The 6,748-nt window shown below is 42.3% G+C and overlaps 1 long non-coding RNA gene across 1 annotated transcript; it reads right to left on the bottom strand.

Moving 5' to 3' along the window:
• Window positions 1–1,399: 1,399 nt before the first annotated feature.
• LOC148679769 (uncharacterized) lies at window positions 1,400–3,908 on the bottom strand. Its single transcript, XR_015945257.1, has 3 exons — window positions 2,690–3,908; window positions 1,898–2,448; window positions 1,400–1,791 (listed from the first exon to the last, which is right to left on the bottom strand). It is a non-coding gene; the product is annotated as an uncharacterized LOC148679769 (long non-coding RNA).
• Between the last annotated feature and the right edge of the window lie 2,840 nt (window positions 3,909–6,748).

Here is a 6,748-nt window from a genome sequence, read left to right as displayed (position 1 = left end):
CTATTCGAATTATATCCCATCGTCGCTGCGGCCATTTTATGGGGTAACGAGTGGTCCGCCTCTACCATCCTCGTACATTGTGACAACGAGGCTACAGTTCAATGCATTAATAAAGGGCGCTCGCACTCACCGTCACTCACCTGCCACAAAACAGTTTATCATATCTGCTGAACATGTACCAGGTTGCAAAAATCAAATCGCTTTTTCTTCCAGAAATTTCATCTGTTAGCACCAGAAGCGGACCCTCATCCAACACCTGTTCCTCACTATTCAGAGATGATATTGCCATAAACCATCCTCTACACCACCTCAGAGAATCAGCCATTTCTCTCATCCTGCAGGGCATCGCTCCTAGGACCCTCCAATCATATCTCACTGCTTGGAGTTCCTTCAAAAACTTCCACTGTCTGTATAAAACTCATTTTCCTGACTTTTCTCTCCTTTCTATCACCTCATTTATAGCACATTTACACCTTACAAAAAAATCTACAAGCCAGTTCCATTCGAAGCTACCTAAGTGGGATCCAATTTTTTCACAAATTGATTCACGGGTCTCCTTCAGAGGCTATTTCAAATTCTTTCAACTTCTCTCCTCATTAAGGGTATACAAAAAAGTCACCCCTCCTCCCCCGATACCAGGCAACCCATCACACTTCACATCCTTTCTAAATGCATTCACAACCTACACAAAGGATACATTTCCATCCATACAGCCCGCACACTCGACGCCATGTTTACATTTTTTGGATTTTTGCGATGTTCTGAACTCACAACAACATCAAATTTCAATCCTACAATTCACCCAACCTTATCAGATCTGACCTTGCTAGATGAAGAAACTCTATCCATCTTCATCAAGCATAGCAAAACAGATCAATTACGCAGAGGACATCCTGTTTATATATTTGACATTCCCTCACCCACTCAACCATTCCAAACCCTCAAAGCATACATGCATTACAGAAGGGCCCAAGAACCCAACAGACTCGCTCCACTTTTTACTGATGGCGCTAATCGTCCAGTTACTTGTTTCTGGTTTCAATTTCACCTCAAGGAAATCCTTTGCATTTCAGGTTTTCCCCCCGAACCTTTCTCTTCGCACTCGTTTAGAATAGGAGCAGCTACTACAGCAGCACACAACTGCCTTTCCCAACAACAGATCCAAACCCTCGGACGTTGGTCTTCTAACGCCTACAAATCATACATTCGCCTCAGCCATTATCACCTCAGAGAAGCTCAGCAGATTCTCGGTAGCCGACATCAACACTTATGAATCTCTAAAAACACATATCTGCTCTCTCTAATTCCATCCAACAAATAGGTCTCTTTTATATATATATATATATATATATATATATATATATATATTTTTTTTTTTTTTTTCCCCCTTCTGTTTTTTCTCTCTTCCTCATTTCCCCTTGGGGTTTATTTGTCTGTAAGTATGCTCAAATGTGTATTCGTTGGTGTTCAAGCGTGTGTTTATGTATGTGTGTGTGTGTGTGTGTGCGCACACATATTTATGTATTTATGTGTGTGCGTATACAAGTAGGGAAGTACGTGTTAAAAAAAAATAATTAAAAAAAAAATAATTTTTCAATCCCTGCATAATACAGCTGTAAGGCTTAGCGGGAACATGCATTACTTCTAACCTTACAATTCATACTCTACAACGCTCTAAAGCTTTTTATCTCCACACTCCCCGCATAATACAGCCGTAAAGGCTTAGCGGGAACAAATATTGCTTCCTCACCATACCAAATTCTTACATTACAAGGCTCGAAGCTCTTTTTACTAACACAATCCCCGCATAATACAGTCGTAAAGGCTTAGCGGGAATCAAATATTGCTTCCTCACCATACCAAATTCTTACATTACAATGCTCGAAGCTCTCTTTACCAACACAATCCCCGCATAATACAGCCGTAAAGGCTTAGCGGGAACAATATTGCTTTCTCACCATACCAAATTCTTACATTACAATGCTCAAAGCTCTTTCTACTAATACAATCCCCGCATAATACAGCCGTAAAGGCTTAGCGGGAACGCACACGGCTTTCTCACAATACAATCTTCTACTTCAACACTCTTAACTCCACCAAATCATATTTCACCCATTTATCCTATTTCACCAACCTTCATTTGACACTGAATACCTACGCACCCCTGCAATTCAGAGTCGCTACCAAGCCTCATCCCTATCTGCTACACAGCAGTTAATCAGCTCTCTTCCCTTTAGATACTGACTTCCATCGCACCTCTGCAGCCGCAGAGACGCTCAGCCGGGCATCACTCCCTTCTACATCACTGCCGCAGCAGTGACGCTCAGCGAGCGCATATACACTTCCACTTAGCAATCCATTACTGATACACTCTCCAGCACTGCTAAAGCAGTTAAACGTCTCTGCGGAGGCGTATTTCCCTTTCAGATACTGACTTGCATTGCACCTCTGCAGCAGCAGAGACGCTCAGCCAAGCATCATTTACATCCCCTGCACCACTGCTGCAGCAGTGACGCTCTGCTGGAGCTCACGCACACTTCCATTACACTTATACCACTTCTGTCACTCCCAGCACTGCTAAAGCAGTTTAAACGCTGCTGCAGAAGCGTATTCTTCCCCTTAGTACTGACTACCACCGCACCTCTGCAGTCGCAGAGACGCTCAGCCGAGCTTCATCCCCCTGCACCACTGCTGCAGCAGTGTCGCTCTACCGGAGCTTACGCACACTACCATTTATCCATACTACTACTGTCACACCCCCCATTGGACTGCCAAAGCGGTTAATCAGTTAACCGCTTCTCATCTGCAGCTACAGCGCCGCAGAACCTTACAGCTTCATTTTCCATCACTACTATACTAAACCTTTACGAAACTCACCACATATGTTTTAAACCTTTACACTTACCCCACTCACTCTCCCGCTGGTCCTTACAATTAACCGGCCCCGGGAGCACACAGTCATACTTAAGCACTTTCAGTTAATTTTTACACCCACACCAGTCTCTGTTGCTCCTCCAAGCTATTTCTGTATCACTTTTCAGCAGCCGGATATGGCATTAATCTCCTGTGCCTTTTGGGGGGTTCTTCAAATACGCGGCTGCTGTCCCGAGCGGAGCATTTTGGGGAGTTGTCGAGATCTACCTGAGCTCGAGGCTCCCCTCTCTTCCTCCAAACGGGAGGGAGCCCAGGGCTCAAGAACCTTTGAGCTCAGGGCTCTCTCCCGGGACAGCATGCCAAACTTGCTTATAATCAATCATCAGCTAAGTGTGAACTCTTGAAGTGAAGTTTATTCATAAACTAATTTCGAGAGGAGCACGTGATTATGATTGAACATGGCTGGTTCTGCATTAGCATGCTTGATCCACCAATCAGGCCATTCCTAACCACTATAAAGAGCCAGGGTTTTCTCACTACAGTTATCTTCGATTTGAAGAATCCCCCCCTTCCACCCCTACCTTTTCACCTTTCCCTCCATAGGGCAGCACGGTGGCTCAGTGACTAGCACTGTCGCCTCACAGCAAGAATGTCACCGGTTCTAGTTCCTTAACAGGCCGGTGGTCGTTTCTGTGTGTAGTTTGCATGTTCTTCCCGTGCTTGCGTGGGTTTTCCCCGGGTTCTCCGGTTTCCTCCCACATTCCAAAAACATGTACAACAAGTTAATCGTTAAATCTAAATTTCAATACAGGTAATCTAATAATGCAGCATATCTTTTAATAGCGTTCAATCTTAATCTTTAGCTATTGTAAAAATGGGAGTTGTCGAGATCTACCTGAGCTCGAGGCTCCCCTCTCTTCCTCCAAACGAGAGGGAGCCCAGGGCTCAAGAACCTTCGAGCTCAGGGCTCTCTCCCGGGACAGCATGCCAAACTTGCTTATAATCAATCATCAGCTAAGTGTGAACTCTTGAAATGACTACCACAGTACAACAGCATGTCTCAACAACTCTTCAGAATTTGCCATCTTCAGGCCCGAGGATACCAATATTGGTCCTCCTGATGACAATGCCTTACCATGCTTTCCGAAATTCGAAGGTTCAGTGTTAGACCATGACTTACCGTGCTTTAAGCTAATCAAATCTTCAGAAGCGGACAATGGAAAATTTTGCCGAACTAGGATACATAAATATCAGGATTATTAAATATCAGGTTAAGATGTTTGAGTAAAGTTTAACTTTTTCACGTTGATCCAAATCGGTCCTGAGTAAAATATTTCTTATACCCGTATCAAGATCATTCTCTGCGACCTGTTGAATGTTCTCGCGAGTGTTTGTTGATTGTATTTTATCCAGCTGATTCTGTGGTACAAGGTACATTTTCTCAGCATACTCCATCCTTTAACCCTGTCTAGATGCGATCAAACTTGAAATAAATGGTACTGCGACACTTAGGAGCGGTAAATGAAATCCACTGGTCTGATTAAAGACTTTTTTCTTAGCCGCTATGTTGATTTTTTTATTAGCAAGCAATTTTATCTCCGCCCTCTTCTTTTTCAACTTTCTGTATTGCTGTCTGCTGATAGAGATAACTCCGTGTAGGATGTTGAGAGCTAGTTCACACAGCGCTAAAATGAGGTCATCAGACGCCGACTGAAGAATAAGTCGTCTTTGTTTAGGACTAGATTTATGTAACATTTTTAATACAGGTAGATATTTACACAGTCTCGAGGACATGGCTCGTTATTACGTTCTTTTTTTCTGGAGATAGACCACCTGGCGATCTGAAAACAATCCTGTTCTGAGACGATATTGTTCCGGAGTTTTAGCTTTATAGTCTATCAAGAGATAGCCAAAAGGGCTCTTGACGGCTCTTGATAACAGTCCATAAAATATTTTGACTTTGACTACTACATAACCTTTCTCGATCGCTTTTAAAAGCTCAATACTGACCCAGCACCCAGAAAGAGCCCTCTCATCATCCGTGTGATCACAACTTGATGTCTGGTTTTCTACTTTCATACCATAAACACTTTGTAGAATTTCGACCTATTCGTCTGACCGAGTTCTGAGTACGCCGTACGGGACCGCCGACAGTCGGTGTAGGTCGTGGGGCTCGTAGCGGCAATGATGTCCATGGTGGAAACAGCCGTTAAATTCGAGAGCATACTTGCCCCGCCCTGTTCATAATACCAGTCTAAGAAAAATTTACCGATTTGCATTTCTCCATGATTCAGAGCATGAACGTCAACGTTTCTAGACTTTTTTTAAATACTCCAACCACTCGATCGATACGCTTGAGAACGTCTTATTTTGCTAAATGTATGCATTATTATGGGTTAGAGCCACACTGTCCTCTACGAGATAATGAGTTTTGAAGACCCCCATACAGCAACTTGCAAGAGTCATGAAACTGAATGGATCGATTTGAGTACACTCTATGAAGGATTCATGATATTTCATACACGATTCGCGTAGCAAGATAACATCGTTTTCGCCATAGTGGTACAACTGCTCCTTAAAGTTAAAGATGGAGCATGAAGCAGTAGTGTACCATGCATTGAACTTTGCTCGATCTTTTTCAGATAGGTTGTCATACCCATAGAACTTTTTGTCTGGGATTGGTCCGATATAGTTCTCATTTTTTTTCTATTGAAATGATGCGGAAAGTAAACTTTTTCTGTCTTGGTGAGATTTAATGCTGCTGGCATCTTCGAAAGAGCCATCGGGATGAATGATATGCTATCGATGTAACGGAGTTCGAACACATATTCAAGCATGAATATTAGTTTACATCCTGGCATGATGATGTCCATTTTTAGACCGGCTTTGCAGTAATATTTAAGATTTAGAAAGGAGTCAAATCTGGACGCGTTATGAGCTATAAAACAGTAGCCTTTGTATTTGGGTTTTCTGAAATGTGTACATTTTTTCCACACAGTCAGTTCCTCCAGCTACAATTCTTGTACCGCAAAATGTTATCGCGCAGAGTCTTTCAGGGTTAATAAAACATTTATGCATCCCTGCGGTGGTAAGTTCTTCACGACATGCCCAACAACGAATCGGGGTGCACTCATGCTGAGACTTATACTTTTCGTAATGTCTACCACAATCCTTGAAGTATTTTATAACGTTGCAAGGCACTTCTTTCATGCACCGGTTTCCTGTGAGCATCGTAGGAGTAAACCGATTTGCAATAACGCAAACAATCGGGGCAATGGATGTTTTTTTTAGGATGCTTGTAGCATTCACTGTCAAAACAGACATTACACACGTAATCGCATTGGTGGTGTCTAAGGTACAAGAACCCTTTATAGCAGAATTCATACAAATAGCTAGCACCTATAAAAGACTTCAAATTGAGAATCATGTAGTAATGTTCGTCTTGTAGATAAAGAAACAACGTTTTGAGGTGCGGCTCTTTGTTATTTACGTAGGTTTGTAACACACCGATGTTTGACCTATAAAAAACTATTTTTACATCAAACAGTCATTCAAATCTATCAATGTTGTGAAGGCCTACTTCCTCATGGATAGCAAGACCAGCTTTATTGTGTATGATCACTGCACGGTTTTATTAATTCACACTATGGTAATTCAGGCTCTAGAAAATGTGCTAGACATATAGAGAAGCACAGTTTGTTTGATATGTTTGTAGATATAAATAAGCTCTTCTTTTTTCTTTTGATTACCTGATCAAATGCCAAATCAGTAGGTTTACACTGAGGCCGACCACCTCCTAGTCTGTTCATTACAACATCAGCTTCAATCTCGACAGTTTCGAATTTTCACAATTTGGTCCGTAAAAAGATTAACG

This window comes from Danio rerio, chromosome 19, assembly GCF_052040795.2.
Source record: "Danio rerio strain M-AB ecotype USA chromosome 19, GRCz13ab, whole genome shotgun sequence".
Taxonomy (NCBI): domain Eukaryota; kingdom Metazoa; phylum Chordata; class Actinopteri; order Cypriniformes; family Danionidae; genus Danio; species Danio rerio.
Note: the sequence above shows the minus strand (reverse complement) of the source record. Positions and strands in the feature narration are given on the sequence as shown.